Below are 18,058 nucleotides of genomic sequence, written 5' to 3' on the forward strand. Positions count from 1 at the left end.
TGTGCTCTACTTAATATTTCTAGCACTCTGCAAACCCTTCAGGTAATCACCTAAATGCGTAGGCGCATTAACCCTTACTTTATCACTATATATATATATATATATATATATATATATATATATATGTATACATATTTACAACTGTAGTCAGCAACAGTAGAGAATAGTCAGTACTTAACAATAGTCTAACTAGGCAAAAAGATCCAAAAGCAAAAAAAATGGAAATATTTCCATTATATTTTATTTCTGTAGTCGCCATTCTTGGTTTCCGCTAAAATATACTGTTGAAAAATACTGAGTAGAATACAGCTGTGTGAATAAGGCCAGTAGCATAGATATAGGGGTCAAAGAAGTCGCAGATACAAAGGCTAGACAAGAACCCTAAGGCTACATTCACACTAATGTATGGAGGGCGTATATACGGCCGACGTATATACGGCCGATATACGTCCTCCATAGACAGCAATGGGCGCACGGCACCCTACGGGAGCGGTATGGTGCAGCACACGTGCGGCACCGTGCCGCTTCGTACCCGGGAAAAAGATAGGACCTGTCCTATATTTACCTGTAGTACGGCGCCGTGCTCCATAACTTCCATGGAGAGGGGCGGGGTTGAGCTGCGCTCACCTCCTCCTCCTCTCCTCGTGCACTGCCGTTGCCCGCTACGCTACGGTACGGGCGGGCAACAGCAGTGTGAATATAGCCTAAGACAGCTAAGGTCCCCTTCCCCACAGAAGTCTCCTGCATGGTTACAGTCCCATGTAGCTAAAATAAAAACTCAGGCCACACATGACCACTAGTGTTTAATTTACCAGAAGGAAGCTTTCTGGTCCACATCTCCAATCGCTAGTGGTCCCAACATTCAGATCCACCTTAAACCTTTTCAATATGCCTGCAATATTGGGGCAGATTTATCAAGTGTCTGAAGTCATAATATTTCCAGTTGCCCATGGCAACCAATCACAGCTCCCCTTTAAAATATTCATGATCACTGGTAAAATGTAAGCTGAGCTGTGATTGGTTGCCATGGGCAACTGGAAATATTCTGACTTTCAGACAATTGATAATTCTGCCCCACTATATCTAGAGATTTCTCTTACATACTGGTATACCTGATATCATATCTATTTCTGCTATAGTCACAGGTTTATAATCAATGATTTTACAGAAAGACTTCTAAACACTTATACGCTCCCCAGATGCGGTGGCAGTCCATTGAAATTTCTAATACAAACTGTGATCTTAATAGCATCTTTTCCATCTCCCCATAGTAAGCCTTAAACGTGTGAGAACTTGACTTATACCAAACACTTTTTGGAATATGTAACTCAATTTCCCTGAACATTTAATCTTTAACCTGAAAGGCACTAATAAAAAGGATACAGCACTGATAAAGGATCCAGGCTCTCCAGCTGAATTAGTTCCCTTTTTGTTCTCTTGTCACATCACAGTAATTGCACTATTCTTTAAGATAGCGGATCTTCCCAATATCAGAGGTGGTGCGCTATTTTACTAGATTCTCCTGATTAAGCTGCTATTAGATTTCATATGTATTTCCGATTACATTCAAATCAAACAATGAAGAAGTGCTCTTGAGAATTTTTATTTCCAGGGAGCTTCATTTTTAAGGCTTAGAAATATATGTAATTAAATTCATACGAAATTACAGTGTTTGATATAAAGAATTCAATAAAATGTTTTGCCATTGCAAATTTTCAGTATACAAGTAGTTTTGTCAATTAATAGTTTCATGCCTTATCTTTTATTACTAATGATTATTTCAGTGCCCATGTATTGTTGTTCAAAATTACTGAAACTGCAAAATGTTGAGCCACTATGAAAAAAAAAACAGCAAATTCATTTGAACTCACTTATTTCTTCAATTGCTATCAAAAATCTCATTTACAAACACTGTTAAAGGTAACCAGTCAAATTGTTGCTGGTGTCTGATCTACTAGCAAAGAGAAGCTACAGAGATTGATGTGATATGTAATTTTATGTGAAAAGATTCAGTACAACTACTGTAGTAACATCAAGTGGAATCAGAAAAAGCATGGAGCTATACAATGGTCATTAGTGATATAATCAACAGTGCATCTCTGCACTTTTATAGTGAACACCTTGTATAACATCCATGCCATCATTATCCTCTGTCTGCAGAATGTGACTTACACGGCTCTGATTTTCCTTTGTGTTATGTGTGTGTGAACTGTAGCTCACATTGCTGCTGTATTGGGACTGATTGAACCACACCCTCTACCCAGATCTATCCAGCAAATGGTTAACTTGAGTGATGGACGGCTAGTCCAGTCAGCTGTTTGGTGCGGCATCCAGCAACTCCTTTATATATGTGGCCAATTCCATTAAACCTTGCTGGTTTTACTAGTCCCTTAATACCTTTCCTTATTTCTCTTTGCTATCACTTTCCTATTCTGTGTATTCAATTCTATGCTTGACTGCCATCTTGCCATTCTGACTTTGCTTGTCTGTCTGTTATCTGTTGTCTGTTCCTTTGTGTTTGGTTCCCTTTCCGGTGCACTTAGTTATTGTAGGGATTGTCAAACAAAAGCAGGTTTACAAATTATTTTAAAATTAACTGAATTCTAAAAATAGAAACAATTTTCAAAATTTTTCCATAATGGCCAGTTACACAGCATCAACCGAAGTAAAGAAATGCCAGAAAGTTAGCTGAGCTTTTCTACTAGTTGTCTACATCAATGATGATTTCATGAACATTCATTGAAAATTTCTGCAACAATCACTGCTCAAGTATTCTTAAGGGCAAAGGGTCACATATTATCATTAGAACCTGAAGAGTTTTTTTTTAATAAACAATATAATATTTTCACAAATTGTATGATTTTTTTCTGAAATGTTTCCTAGCTATCCAAACAATGCAAAATAAATAACTTTCTGAAGGGAACTTTAACATCTGTGAAGTAAATTAAAAATAGACTAGCAATAACCAACAACTCATGACATCAGATGGAACCTTTTAAATAGACAGATGTTACAGGTAGAGGAGAAACTTTTGTACATAACTTTTAATTTAAAATTTTATTGTAATTAATGCATTTAGAATGTTGACAAAAATGCCTATGCCAAATGACAACATTTCCAAAAATAATTACAATTAAGTTATGTGCAAAAGTTTATTCTCTACCTGTAACATATGTCTATTTAAAAGACACCATCCAATGTCATAAGGTGTTGGTTATTGCTGTGATCACAGAGCTGTGACATTTATATTGAAAATGATCTAATGTTAGAGAAAGGATGGGACATGTTAAAAGGGTATTACCAACTGAACATTCCCATTGAATTTAATTCAATTAATGTGCCATATACATGCATTTCTTCAACTACATGTTATCAAAAAATATTTGAACTTTCAATGTAGTCATATGGTGCCTTGGAAATGAAGGACAGATGTCTTTGGATTCAACTAACATTGCTGGAGTGATTATACAAGGAAACAAATTGCCTTTGCACAGGAAATGTCCCACAGCCATTCTGTGATAATGAACGCTGAATCAAAGTGGCCAAGCAGGACTCAGTAGTGCCACCACTGCCAGAGTGCTGGTGTGGTCGTATCCAAGGACAACTATCTTGTTTCTAAGGGATAACATGGCTACATTTATTAAGTAATTTAAGTGAGGATACCCAGATGGAAATACCCCTATAAAGTACAATATGCCCAATGTGTGTTCCCAGAGGAGAAAGAATGCTGTCAGAAACATAGAAAAGAAAAAGAGAAGTATGGAAACAACTTATATGCCTTTCTCCAATGTAAAAAGCATTCATACTAAGCCAAAGCAATCATACAGTATATGTGGAATTTTAACCTTATGTGTAATAGACAGCGCACAACTCCACTTCACTGTGTATAGTGTTTGACTACACCTCATATTGATCACTTATGGACTACAGTTTATGGGTATCCATGAAAAACTGAAAAAAAATACAAGGAGGAATACCTGTCAGCTTATTAGTGTAAATACATCTTAAGATTGAAGCAGCCTTAATTTTGCTGATTCTGCAAGTCACTGCCTTTCATTCATATTTTGTACATTATTTTTAAAGATAAATGTCAATAATTTTTTGTATTTTTTTGGTCTGCAATGAACACATTGAGACACTAAATGAGATATATTGAAATAGTGAAAATATAGTCACCGAACTCTATAAGAATTGCAGATCTTGGGTTGGTTAGAAAAATGTATAATGGTTAAGTTATAAAACAATTTGTTCTTTTCAAATGACTTCACTGATCAAGCATTTCAGAGAACAGACAAGCAACCTTTCAATGACCTTAAGACAGGACTCAAATATCATAGCATTCTTAATCTGTCAAAGGAAAACTTACAGTTCTGTCTTCTTATTGTTGGTGATGAGGGAATAATAGAAGAGATCAGCTGACAAGAATTCATCACAAAGTTATCTATATGTGGGGCTCACAGGGGCACTAACTTTTAAAACAGACAGTTGTGTTTTGGCTGACTTCAAAAAGGGAATTCTATTTTCTACTGCTGAATTTTCTTACTTATGTGTCCCATTTTTTTTACTGCATCTTGAAAAATGTCAAATGTTCTGTAAAAGAGCGGAAGTAGAGTTGCTACTTCCTGGACCCAAATCGATGGCCTCTCACATAGTCAAACCAATTCCCTAAACTGTTTTGATGAGATATTAAAACATTTTTTAATTTGAAGATTTAGCAATCATCCAACATGTTGTTACTATACTTCTTGAAGGTCAGGCATACATGTACATGGAGTTGGTTCTTCACCAGAAATATTCAATAATCTCTTTCAAAATGCAATTAAAATTTTTAAAGAAGTATGCTACTTCGAAAAAATTTTAAGGTGAACTGTGTAAGAGCTTTTTTTTGGAAATAAAGTGGTAGCGTTTAATAGTACCATTTGGAGGAACAGTTATCAGAATAGTTATAGGAATACATTTACTTTTATAAACTGGTAGGTAAAAGATAATAAACAATGACACTACCATTGTCCTACATTGATCCTACTTCTGTAGGATTATTTACACTTCAGGCAACATTGACACTTCGCTTTTACAAAAGTCATCTTATACAAAACCTCTTAGATGTCACAGCCCCTATGGACTACAACATCAAAGGAGTTGAAATGTCAGAATAATAGTTTATTTCTGGTCCCCTCTGTGGTCCATAAACGGTTTAGGGGTGTTCTGCAAGTGGCTAAATAAATGCAGATTTCAAATAAAAGTTATATCTTTACTGCACAAATACCCTAACATAAAGATGATGAAAACTGCTGCAAAATTTGTCAAGAGCAGTGTCCAAGTTAAACCTGATTCTCAAGTTTTAAAAAAAATTATGATAATCAGTAGTTATTTTGATTGATTTAATTTGGCTTCTTAACCCCTTAACGACTTGGCCTTTTTTAGTTTTTTCACTTTCATTTTTCACTCCCCACCTTCAAAAATCTATAACTTTTTTATTTTTCCACATAAAGAGCTCTGTTATAGCTTATTTTCTGCATAACAAATTGCACTTTGTAGTGATGGTATTCAATATTCCATGGCGCGTACTGGGAAGCGGGAAAAAAATTCCAAATGCAGTGAATGGGTTAAAACGAGAAAGCTTCGGGCCTTCGTGAGACCTGAAGCTGTCATGGCAACGGATCACCGCTCCCCGCGACGTCATCGGGGAGCGGCGATCCGCTGCAAGATGGCGGCTTTTTGGAGCCTCCGGCAGCATTGCAGGCGGCGATCACCGTGAAAGCACCCGCGATCGGTGCTAGCACCAATCGCGGGTGTTACCGGTAAGCCTTTGCTGCAATATACAGCAAAGACTTACCGGCTATGGAGAGGGCTCGGCCCGCGAGCCCTCTCCATGCACCGGGACCCGGCGCGCGCCGTACTAGTACTTTCTTTCCCATGAAAGAAAGTTCTCAAAATGTAATCCCCTAGTGATGTTTACACAATAAAGATCATTTTTAACCCCTTACTTTACAATTTTACCATTTTTTAGTTTTATTGCTGTTTTAGCTCCTATCACTCAGGGATGGTCAGTGTAAAATTCCAGGGTGTGGACGGAGGCTCTCTAAGCGGACACTTTATGATTCCTCTAGTTCTGTGTGTTGACAATGTGGTTAGATTATCAGGGTACAGGATTTATCTGCCCTTTTATTTAGCTTCTGAACATTCACTAGTACCTAACACATACAGAAAAATAAATGAAACAGATAAGACATTAGAGATGATGAGATCCATGATATGCATATAACACATAATGACACTCTCCAGCTCTGCAAACTCCGCTATAACACACACAGTGAGCACTGCTATATCCATCCCTCCTACATACAGTGAGGGACACTACCCCCATACAGTGTGGGACACTACCTCCATACAGTGAGGGACACTACCCCCCTACAGTGAGGGACACTACCGCCTTATAGTGAAGGACACTACCTCCACACAGGAGGGTGGGTGAGCTGAATTACAAAGTTACATGGAATCAGGCAGGTGAATTTTCGATCACATGACCCCATATGACAGCCGTCTGTGGCTATATATATATATATATATATATATATATACTGCCCTTGGTCTTGAGCTCTGGGTACCTGTGCCCTTCTGTCAGTGAGGGCAGTGTAGTGCACCCGGGGGTCACTGGCAGTATAGCACAGCAACAAGAGATCTGGGCCAGGGCAGTATATATGTGGTCATGAATAGCTGTCATACAGGGCAATTTGGGACACTAAAAAATAAGGACTAAAATATAGTTTTTTAGTGTCCCAAAGCTGCCTGACTGCTGCCTGTGTAATACACACAGAGCAGCTCCTGCCTCCTCCCTCCTGCTGTACTCATGTGTACTGTGCGCTGTCTGCTCCTGCCTTCTCCGTCCTACTGTACTCACCTGTACTGTGCGCTGTGTGCTCCTGCCTCCTTTCTCTTACTGTACTCATCTGTACTGTTGCCATTCTGCCTCATTCTTCAGTGTCTTCCCGGACTGCAGGGGAGGAGGGGGAGGGAGTGAGAGAGTGTAAGGCAGCACTAGTGAGCACAGAGCAGCGTACAGTGAGAGAGATCACTGAAGCTCTTGGCGATCGGCAGCTTTTCCTGCCTGTCCTGAGCTTCATTGATTAATATATAGATGGCAGGGGAGATGGTGCACCCCCACTACCCTAAGATGATGTGCATGGCCAGCTCCTTGTACCACAACCTCAATTTTCGCATGGTGTTTTATGGCTGAAGCACCCGGTCCAACAAGTCAACCCCTCCCATGTACCTATTGTAGTCCAAAATGCAGTCAGGTCTGGGAGTTTTAGTACTGGTACCTTGTATCGGGACAGGAGTGCTGGTGTGCCCATGTATTGTTAATACAAGGGCATCTTTCTTGACAATACTGAGTCACTGCATAATGATCGGCTCTCGTGCCTTCTAAGTTTTCCCCCTAGCAGCGACTTAGGGATCTCCCCAATTCCTTCTTACAGTGCCGCATGTTGCAGTTTTTCTGGAAGTGAGGCTCTTGAACACTGCAGTGCTGGTGTAAAAATTGTCTACGGAGAGTTGAAAGTCCTGGTCCACTAGTCGGTCCCACACTACTTTTCCAGCAGGGGGGGCACTTGAGTCCTTCCCTTCATATACTCCAAACTTGTATGTGTACCCTGATGTACTCTAACACAGCTTATACATCTTCATGCCAAACCTCGCCCTCTTATTTGGCAGGTACTAGCGCAACTGAAGTCTTCCTTTGAAATGTACCAGGGACTCGTGACTCTCAGGGGTATATACTTCCATATATTTGGCACTCGAATGGTCTATGGTGAGCCTGTGTGCATGGTGTATTGTCGGTATAATACAAAAACTTATGGATGGCTTCAAATTACATCTTGATCATCACCATACATAACATCAGGGTATGGTACGATATATCTGTGCTCCAATAGTCCCTGATTTTTGGCTTTTTTACCAGTCCCAGAAAAAGGTTGCCAGATTAATGAAGACCAGACACCAGTTTTGATTAATCTGGTGCACTCTGCACACTCCGCAGGCAAACCGCACCTAGTACAGACTGCACTAGTTTTGATAAATATGGACCAATGTGTAAAAACAATATAGTATTCTACTTTTAACTGCCAGCAAAATATTGCCAAAAAAGACACTGAGATATAATCAAAAGGTGACTTATCTGATGAATGTAAATCAGGTCTTTCTGTGTTATAAAATGCTGAATTATTTTATAATTTATAAGATAAAACAGCGAAACTGTCTAATTTATTTAACACAATGGAAGTAGTTCTGTAGGAAGAAAAAGGATATAAGTTAGAAGAGTAATTACACAGGATTACTTCCCTTTAGTTGTACTGTAATAATAATAATTGCTCAGGTAATACATTTTCCTTTGCAGTGTCAAGGTATTTTGCAATGTTAAATCCTCTTGAAGGTGGTAACCTCAATGAATACATGTTTTGATGGCAAATATCTTCTTTGTAGTGAGCAAAGCTAATATGCTATTATAAAGTCAAATATGCACTCAGCTTTATTTGTATTCTGTTAAATTATATAGAACGTGCTATTATCATAACATAAAAAATATAAAGTCACAATGTCGCAGTGCTGAAGTAATAATGCTTGACTTTAAACTAATGGTCTTGATGACAGGCTTATGGTGATAATGTAATGATACTTTGATTACTAGTTATAAATTGCTGGATTCACTCAGCAGGAAGTAAAGTGTTTTGCCGACACTTACTGCAAGTCGTAGAGCCTAGAACGAGATATTTAATGGTGCAGTGCCAGGACTGACAGAATGCCGATAACTTTGAGCACACTTCTGTTATAACAGATTGTCTTTTTTTATTTCTTTGTTTTTAAGATTTTAAAGATGAAAATAATTAGTTGACAAATGTATGTAAGTTTTCATCTGAAGAAGGACGGTGGCATGGAAATATTTTTCTTCTGTTAAGTATAGGCTATAAATTTAAAGAAGTCATTCAGATTTGGAAAACATCTATTTTATGGTATGCAACCACATTGTCAGGTCTTCTTTACTATTTTTATCAAATTTCTAATATTCACTTCCCTTTATAAGTGGAAACAACGTGGAAGATTTATCATTACTTTTCTTTTAAATTATAGTGTAAAAAAGTCCCACATTTTTGCACTGTGATGTTTTTGTGCATTTTTCTGTGACCTTGCCATATTTGCACCACAACTTGTGGTGCAGTGTTTTTTAATGGATTCACTGTATTTATCTAACAAATCCAGCTGTTTAGACTACAATTAGTTATATTGGCCATATGCAACTTTTTAAAAAGTCGAAGGTAATTGAGCCAAAGATTGCCTGGTCTCAGGTGGCCAACTTGGCAGGAAGAAGCAGGACAATAAACTTTTTTTGCGTGTAAATTTGTGACATTTTTAAAAGAGTTGCATCCTCCACACTAGGCAGCGATGTTAGACTAACAGGAACTAGTTCAATTTAACACAAATCTACCTACGACAAATTAGACTAAGAAACAAGTCACAAAAGGATCTAGATGACAGGAAAACTAGAAAGAGAAAAGATAAATCCCCCAATGTGTTAAAGGGAATATGTACAGAGAAATTGATAGTGGTGGCCATACACTATTTGCAGACATCAGGACATGCTGCAGTGTCTTGTATTTTGGGTGACATTGGAGAAATAACTAAAGGGATACCCAGGAAGAAGTCTCAATGGGACTACGATGTCTATAACATAAGCCACCAATTCTAAGAATTACACATTTTGCTGTAAATTGGTGTTACTAATAAGCATCTGCCTCTAACAATAAACCAAACTCATCCTAATGCTTGAGGGAATTCCTAAAGCTAGAAATTGACCCCTTATGCCAGCAGCTCATTTCCACTTTTGCATTTACATATTTTTGTTTTTCAGATTACAGGAACATATGAGGGCTTCATATTTGTGGTACACATTGTACTTACTATTAGCAACACGTAATGTACTGGAAAGCTGGAATAAGAATGCAATGTGCTAGAATTGATATAAATGCCCATTTTCTTAAGGACTTTGTTTTTATGGGTTTCTCTTAGTGGTCCATATGACATACTTGGGTCATTACAAACACAGAGATATGACATTAATGCAGTTTTCATTATATTTTTATCTTTCCAAAAGAATTATGGTAAAGCGGTCACCATATGGGATAACATTTTTTAATATTTTAATAGATTCTGCATTTTTAAATGTTTATGATGATTTTGTTAGCTCATCTGTGTGTTCTATGGAAATGATTGTAATTTAAATTTTTGGTTTTAATTTCTTATCTTTACGATTATTTGTATCCCAACGGAGCCTGATTGCCCAATCAATATACAACAATGTAACATGTTTGTAATATGGTTTTTAGTATGCATTTAAATATGAAAGACCTGGAGCACTGAGGGGTTGCGTACTGCCATAGTAAATTATTAACACCTGTAGACATCTCACTGGAGAAGTGCTCGAGGGGGTGTACATCTCACCTAGGTTGCTACGTAGTGTGAGATGGTAAGTCCAGGATTGACCTGTTGCTCAGCAGTATTATGCTGCTGAGTTGTTGTTTAATCTTGCCGGGCCTGGATTTACAGGGAGTGGCAGGTAGGTTTGGTAGTGGGACTTGCCACTCCCTCCCCTCGATCCAGTTCGGGTTTTGGATCAGGTGAGCTCTGCTCCTAATCAGCCTGTGAAGGTAAAAGCTTTCCAAAGCTTACAGGTCGGGGCTCTCAGCCAGGAAACAGCCTATGTGGGTTTGGAGGAAGTTGCGAACGCAGCCACTGTGGGAGCTAAAACTCACCCTGCGATATCCAGGCTAAAGACGCTGTGTTTGTGAGTGTCAGATAGGTGAGACAACCTGTTAGTAAGCGCCCAGACGAGTAGGTCTTTTGTTTGAATTTTTAAAGAGCACGGTGTTGCTGTATTTATGTTTGCTGGACTGTTTATGCTAAAAATAAACGCCAAGTTTATCTTTTATACATCTACGTCTGCTGTGAACTGTGCCCTAACACACCATCCCCCGGGAAGATCCTTACAATTGGTGCTGCGGAGCGGGCAAAACGGTTGCTAGGGGCAACGGTGTGTATCAACTTGGCTACAGCTGCTTATGTCCTGGGTGAAGACTGCTACTTCACTCCAAAAACAGACAAGCGCCATGGAGGAGATGTGGAAGCAGTTTATGCAAGTGAATTTGCAACAGCAGCAGGCTCAGACAGCGGCTAACCTGCGCCATGAACAAGCAATGGCTCAACAACAAAAACTCATCGAGCTCCTGATAGCTAAGCAAGAGGCGTCTGCAGAGGCTAATCCACAGCCAGCGGTGACAGCCGCTCCAGAGACTTTTTATGTGAGACGGGCTGTGCAGCGAGCGCTGCAAAAGATGACTGCTGAGGACGATGTTGAGGCCTACCTAACTGTCTTTGAGCGTGTGGCTGAACGAGAGAAGTTACCAGCTGCTGAGTGGGCAGAGGTCATTGCGCCCTATTTAACAGGTGAACCTCAAAAGGCCTACTATGACCTCAGTGAGCAGGAGGTCAAGGACTATACTCGGCTAAAAGCAGAGATACTTGCCCGACTAGGAGTTACCGCTGCTGTCCGTGCCCGGAGGGTACGCAACTGGAACTACAGTCTGGACAAATCTGCGAGGTCCCAGATGTATGACCTGATCCATTTGGCAAGAAAGTGGTTGGAGCCAGACACCTCTACTCCTGCACAGATCCTAGAGAGGGTCGTGATGGATCGCTACCTCCGAGCACTGCCTGCTGACCTGCAACGCTGGGTGGGACAAGCTGATCCTAAGAATGCAGACGAACTTGTCAACCTTGTGGAGAGGTTCCAAGCGACTGAGGACTACCTCCGTGATGTTCCTGCAGCTTCTTCACCTCCCCGGAGTGCCAGGTCTGTGCCGTCAGCTGGTAAGAGACTTCCATCGATTGGGGGAGTGTGGAGGGGTGCTGATCGAGGGAAAAGGGCTCAAGAGGTATCTCAGGGGCAAAAGACTGGCGATGGTCCCGGGTGGCCAAGTGGCCCTAAAAAGGACTCCCTGCCAGGGAGACCAGGCCCTATCAAGTGCTGGAGATGCCATGAGGTGGGACACGTGTCTGCCCATTGCCCCCTTACCTCTGAGCCAATGGAGTGTGACGCTGGCCGGCGTCAGTCGCTATTTGCGGAACCATCTTGTGTTGCAGTTCCTGGACTAGAGACTGAACCGCAAGTCTGCAACATTACCATTAATGACTTCCCTGTTAAGGCGTTGCTGGACTCAGGAAGCCTTGTAACCTTGGTGCATGCCAGCCTGGTGGCTGGGGACTTTGGGTCAAAAAAACACATGAGTGTGGTTTGCATACATGGTGATACAAAAGTTTACCCTATAGTGCTGGCTAAAGTCGGGACTGAACTAGGCTCCGTACAGTTTGAAGTGGGTGTGGTTAAAAACCTCATGCATAATGTAATATTGGGACGAGACTTTCCGTTGTTCTGGGCTTTATGGGGAAAAAGAAAAACCCCCGAAAGGAGTGAGAATACCCCTAAGGTTGTTGCATTACCCACTGTAAATGATAAAACTGTGCAGGATGAAAGTGATGCTTTTCCTTTACAGGTCCTGGCTGGAGAGGAGGAGGAAGCTCCTCCCACTGAGCAAAATATACCAGACTTAGAGGTGTCTAGGGTTAATTTTGGGACTGCACAAATGCAGGACCCCACTCTTAAAAATGCGAGAGAGCAGGTTACTGTTTTGAATGGGGTACCTCAGGAACCAGATGCTGAGAATAAATTTCCACATTTTTCCGTGACTAATGATTTCTTCTATAGAGTCACTAAAATTAATGATGAAATTGTGGAACAGCTTCTGGTCCCTAAGCCGTACCGGCGTCAGGTGCTTGACATGGCACATAACCATGTTCTTGGGGGACACTTGGGGACTGAAAAAACGCGGGAGAGAGTCCTCCAGAGGTTTTATTGGCCTGCAATTTATGATGACATTAAAAAATACTGCGAGTCATGCCCCACATGTCAGCTTAGCGCCCCAGTGTCTCATTTTCGTAGTCCTTTGGTGTCGCTCCCCATTATAGAGGTGCCTTTTGAGCGTATTGCCATGGATTTAGTGGGTCCCATTGTAAAATCGGCTAGAGGACACCAGTACATTTTGGTTGTCTTAGACTATGCGACCCGCTATCCTGAGGCTGTGCCCTTAAGAAACACTGCATCTAAAACAATTGCCCGGGAGATGTTTTATATGTTCTCTAGGACTGGGATTCCCAAAGAAATCCTGACTGACCAAGGTACGCCCTTTATGTCTAAGGTGATGAAGGAGCTATGTAAGCTATTTAAAATCACACCTATACGCACCTCTGTATATCACCCCCAGACAGACGGATTGGTGGAGAGGTTTAATAAAACCCTCAAACATATGTTGAAGAAAGTGGTAGAAAAAGATGGTCGTGATTGGGATCACTTGTTACCTTACCTGATGTTTGCTGTGAGGGAAGTTCCCCAAGCGTCCACAGGGTTCTCTCCCTTTGAGTTGGTCTATGGTCGTCACCCTAGGGGTCTATTAGATATTGCAAAGGAGACATGGGAGAGTGAGTCCACCCCATACAAAAGTGTTATCGAGCATGTAGCACAAATGCAGGACCGTATAGCCACTGTAATGCCCCTAGTAAGGGAACACCTCCAGAGGGCGCAAGAGAGCCAAAGTAGAATTTACAACCGTTCTGCGAGAATCAGGACATTTAACCCAGGTGACAGGGTTCTCATACTAGTTCCCACTATAGAGAGTAAATTCCTAGCGAAGTGGCAAGGTCCCTATGAAATTGTTGAAAAGGTCAGTGAGGTAAACTATAAGGTGCACCAACCAGGTAGAAGGAAGCCTTTCCAAGTTTATCACATAAACTTGATCAAATCCTGGAAAGACAGGGAATCCTTGGTGGCAACAAATCCTGGTAATAATTTGTCACAACCAATCCCTTCGGTCAAGGTTGGTGATACCCTATCAGGGTCACAGAAACAGGAGGCTAAGGAGTTTTTGCAGAAAAACAAAGACAAGTTTTCTGACCTTCCAGGGCGTACACACCTCATCCGTCATCACATTGAAACTGGGCCCTAGAATCCCTGAAGTATTACTTGCTAGGCAGGAAATTCAAGTTAGTGACAGACCATGCCCCCCTAACATGGATGAAACTAAACAAGGAGAAAAATGCAAGGGTGACTAGATGGTTTCTGTCCCTACAAAATTTCAATTTCACTGTGGAACACAGACCAGGGAAATTACAGGCGAATGCTGATGCACTGTCAAGGGTACATTGTCTGTGGGGACAAAATGCTCAGCCCTCCGGTCTGAAAAAGAGGGAGGGGATATGTAGACATCTCACTGGAGAAGTGCTCGAGGGGGTGTACATCTCACCTAGGTTGCTACGTAGTGTGAGATGGTAAGTCCAGGATTGACCTGTTGCTCAGCAGTATTATGCTGCTGAGTTGTTGTTTAATCTTGCCGGGCCTGGATTTACAGGGAGTGGCAGGTAGGTTTGGTAGTGGGACTTGCCACTCCCTCCCCTCGATCCAGTTCGGGTTTTGGATCAGGTGAGCTCTGCTCCTAATCAGCCTGTGAAGGTAAAAGCTTTCCAAAGCTTACAGGTCGGGGCTCTCAGCCAGGAAACAGCCTATGTGGGTTTGGAGGAAGTTGCGAACGCAGCCACTGTGGGAGCTAAAACTCACCCTGCGATATCCAGGCTAAAGACGCTGTGTTTGTGAGTGTCAGATAGGTGAGACAACCTGTTAGTAAGCGCCCAGACGAGTAGGTCTTTTGTTTGAATTTTTAAAGAGCACGGTGTTGCTGTATTTATGTTTGCTGGACTGTTTATGCTAAAAATAAACGCCAAGTTTATCTTTTATACATCTACGTCTGTTGTGAACTGTGCCCTAACACACCATCCCCCGGGAAGATCCTTACACACCCCATGATGTTGTCAAAGCTATCATCTCCAACTGCAACATTAACCTGTTATTACCGACTGCGGCATCGACAGGTTAACAGTCATTTTGGTACCAGAACTGATCTTGGTTGTACACCGACAAAATATGAATGGAAAGGGCTACGCCATTGAGCCCTCTCCATACACTCTAACCAACATTTCATTATTATCATATTTAATTCCTCGGCAGTTTTGATGCCCATACTTGTCAATCTTGGCTCTCGGAATCCCTTCACAACCATAAAAAACAATTTACCGCATTGGTCTTAATCAAGTAAATTTTTAAGCCACTGTTTTCTGGAGTTTGCAATGCCAAAATCTGTCTGTGAAGAAACTGGATTTCACACAAATAGCAGACTATTTTGGTTCATTGATTGAAAATGGCTTTTTGTTTTAGTAACGCTGATATGTTTGTGTTTACAAATTATTATTTTTTTCCTACTCAGAGAAGTTAAAAGCTGTTTACCACATGTCCAGAGACTCACACACGCAGTCTCATTAATTTTAATGGATATATTTGTTTCGTTATGTGACAATCAACCAAGGACATTTCCCTAATTAAATCTCCAACTTGGATTATACCCTGCAGCAACTGCTACCATCTACTGAAGTTATTGTTTGACCAAGTAGATTTGCTTAGTCTTAAATGTGCTAATGTCTGCATTAAATCCCCCAGTCACCAACAAAAATAGTAATTATCGTTTCCATTATCCACTGGCAGCATAGTCATGCTGGATATCTATGTTCTCAAATGTTCTGCATGTAAGCGAAAAATTAGTCCAATAAAAATAAAATGAAATAAATTGTTTTATGACTAATGTTTATTCCTGGAATACCCCTTAAACGTGTTTTAGATGCTAAGATGTAATTTAATATAATTTGTTACCTGATTTTCCTTATTAATCTGGTGACACTTAACCCAACTGTAAAAAAGAAGAAGTCAATGTGTGCTGCAATACAAAAGATGCTTATCTATCCCGATTGGGCTTTTTGTCATCTCTACCCACCAGCAACCCTGTCTCTGAAGAAGGTCTAATATAGACCTAAACGTTAAAAAATAGATGTGGATTGGCAATTGGTGATGCTTTAATATAGAATATTTCCAATTGAACTTCTACTGAGTGCTGAGTTTATATGATTTATTGAAACAAGGATTGGTATCCTACTTGTGCACCTACTATGTTTTATATTACGTATGGTGAAGTAACCTGTAGTAACCCCTACGGGCTCAGCCTCTTTTGGCTATAAAGGGGTATTCTCATCTGGGCATTCACATTCAATTTCACTAATCTTCCATATATAAACATTTCTTCAATTGGATGTTATTAAAAAAATGTTCCTGTGTGAAGATAATTTCCCATAAATATAGCCATGTTGAAACCAGATAGCTTCCTCGGTTACGACCACCTCACACTCTGGAAGTGGTGGCCAGACATGAGCTATTGAGCCCTGTCTGACCTCCTGGCTTCAGCGATAATTACCATTGGATGGCTGTGTGATGTGCAGTAACTCCAGGACATTTCATATACAAAAACTTTTGTTTCTTTGTGCAATCCCTTCAGCAGAGCTGGTCGTATCCGAGGAAGCCATCTCATTTCTAAGGGACAAAATCACTACATTTATAAGAAATTATCTTCACACAGGAACATTTTTTTTAATAACATCCAATTGAAGAAATGTTTATAAATGGCAGATTAATGAAACTGAATGTGAATGCCCAGACGAGAATACCCCTTTAAGGACGCGGTCCCATTTCAAATCTGGGGATTTTGAGATTGTTTTCTCGTGACATATTGTACTTCAAATTAGTTTAAAAGTTTGGATGAAATCTTTTGTGTTTAGAAAAAAAACTAAATTTGGAAAAAATTTGGAAAAATTCTTTATCTTCAACGCTCTAAATTCTCTACTTTTGATGCAGATAGTCATAGCACCCAAATAAATCCATAACTTACATTTCCCAAATGTCTGTTTTAGGTTGGATGGTTTTTGAAGATTCCACATATTTTACTAGAATGTTATGAGGCTCAGAATTTAGGTATCATTTTTCACATTTTTTGTAAAATCATCAAAACCCGTATTTAGATGGACCTGCTCAAATTCTAACTGACACTGAGAGGCCTAAATAATAGCAAGACTCATAAATAACCCCATTATGGAAACTACACCCCTCGAAGTATGAAAAACCACTTTTAAGAAGTTTGTTAACCCTTTAGGTGTTTTATAGGGGTTAAAACAAAATGGAGGTGCAGTCTACAAATTGTAATATTTGAAAAATTAATATGCAACATCCCCCACCGGGGCCTAGCCTTTTTTCTCTTGGGGCCTGGAGACAGCCGGGGCCCGGAATACCGGAGTGGCTGGCGGTTGCGGCCTAGGCACGTTAGTGTCACGGTGCTTGGTATGGGGACCGGAGGGCTGTCCTATAGCCTGGCAGGTCTCCAGCAGGTGGTGTTGGCAAGAAATGATGAGGGAGAGTCTGTTATAGTGGTTCTCCCCGGGGAAACCCTTTGGGGTCTGGAGTATGAGTCCCTGTGTAATGGATAGGGTGCACGTGATGGTGACAGCCGTAGTAGCAGGGATCATACGGAGGCAAATGTTGTCTAAAAGCAACTTACAGTTCTTTATTGGAACCAACAGGAACAGTGGATAACGTGCCCAACGAATCTTGACAAATAGGAAAATGCTGGGGATGCACTTGGAGAGGAAACCACAGGGATTGATCACCAGCCTGGATGCAGGGGCAGGCTGGGAGATAGTTGTGTCCTAATAGGATGCTTCAGCTTGTCCTGGGTTACTTCAGATATCACCCTTGAAGGTAGGATGATACCCCTTTCTTCTCACTAACTCCACAGAGCTGCTCAGGCAGTCAGCTAAGCTCTCCTGATCTGGTTTACTGGCTGCACTGTACTGGTTTCCCTCAGAGACCAACTGAACTAGTCTGTCTGATGGACTCTTCCTCTGACTGACTCCTGTCAGACTAACCTGATTGGATTAACTTCAGTCTTCTTCTAATTCACCTCACTAGACTCCCTGATTGACTGTCTGACTGACTTGTCAGTCTTCTGATCTCTGACTGACTCCTGTC

At 40.8% G+C, this 18,058-nt stretch overlaps 1 protein-coding gene across 5 annotated transcripts in view; it reads left to right on the forward strand.

Annotated features, from left to right (window-relative positions):
* GRM3 (glutamate metabotropic receptor 3) overlaps positions 1-18,058 on the forward strand; it is a 200,373-nt gene that overhangs the window by 112,947 nt on the left and 69,368 nt on the right. Inside the window, exon 1 of one of the 5 annotated variants that reach the window (XM_072147290.1) lies at positions 8,988-9,008. The exons of the other annotated variants lie outside the window; for them this stretch is intronic. The gene's annotated coding sequence lies outside the window, so the exon portion shown is untranslated. Of the gene's footprint in view, positions 1-8,987; positions 9,009-18,058 lie in introns of those variants that run through there. 5 annotated transcript variants of the gene reach the window in all.

This window comes from Engystomops pustulosus, chromosome 4 (genome assembly GCF_040894005.1).
Source record: "Engystomops pustulosus chromosome 4, aEngPut4.maternal, whole genome shotgun sequence".
NCBI lineage: Eukaryota > Metazoa > Chordata > Amphibia > Anura > Leptodactylidae > Engystomops > Engystomops pustulosus.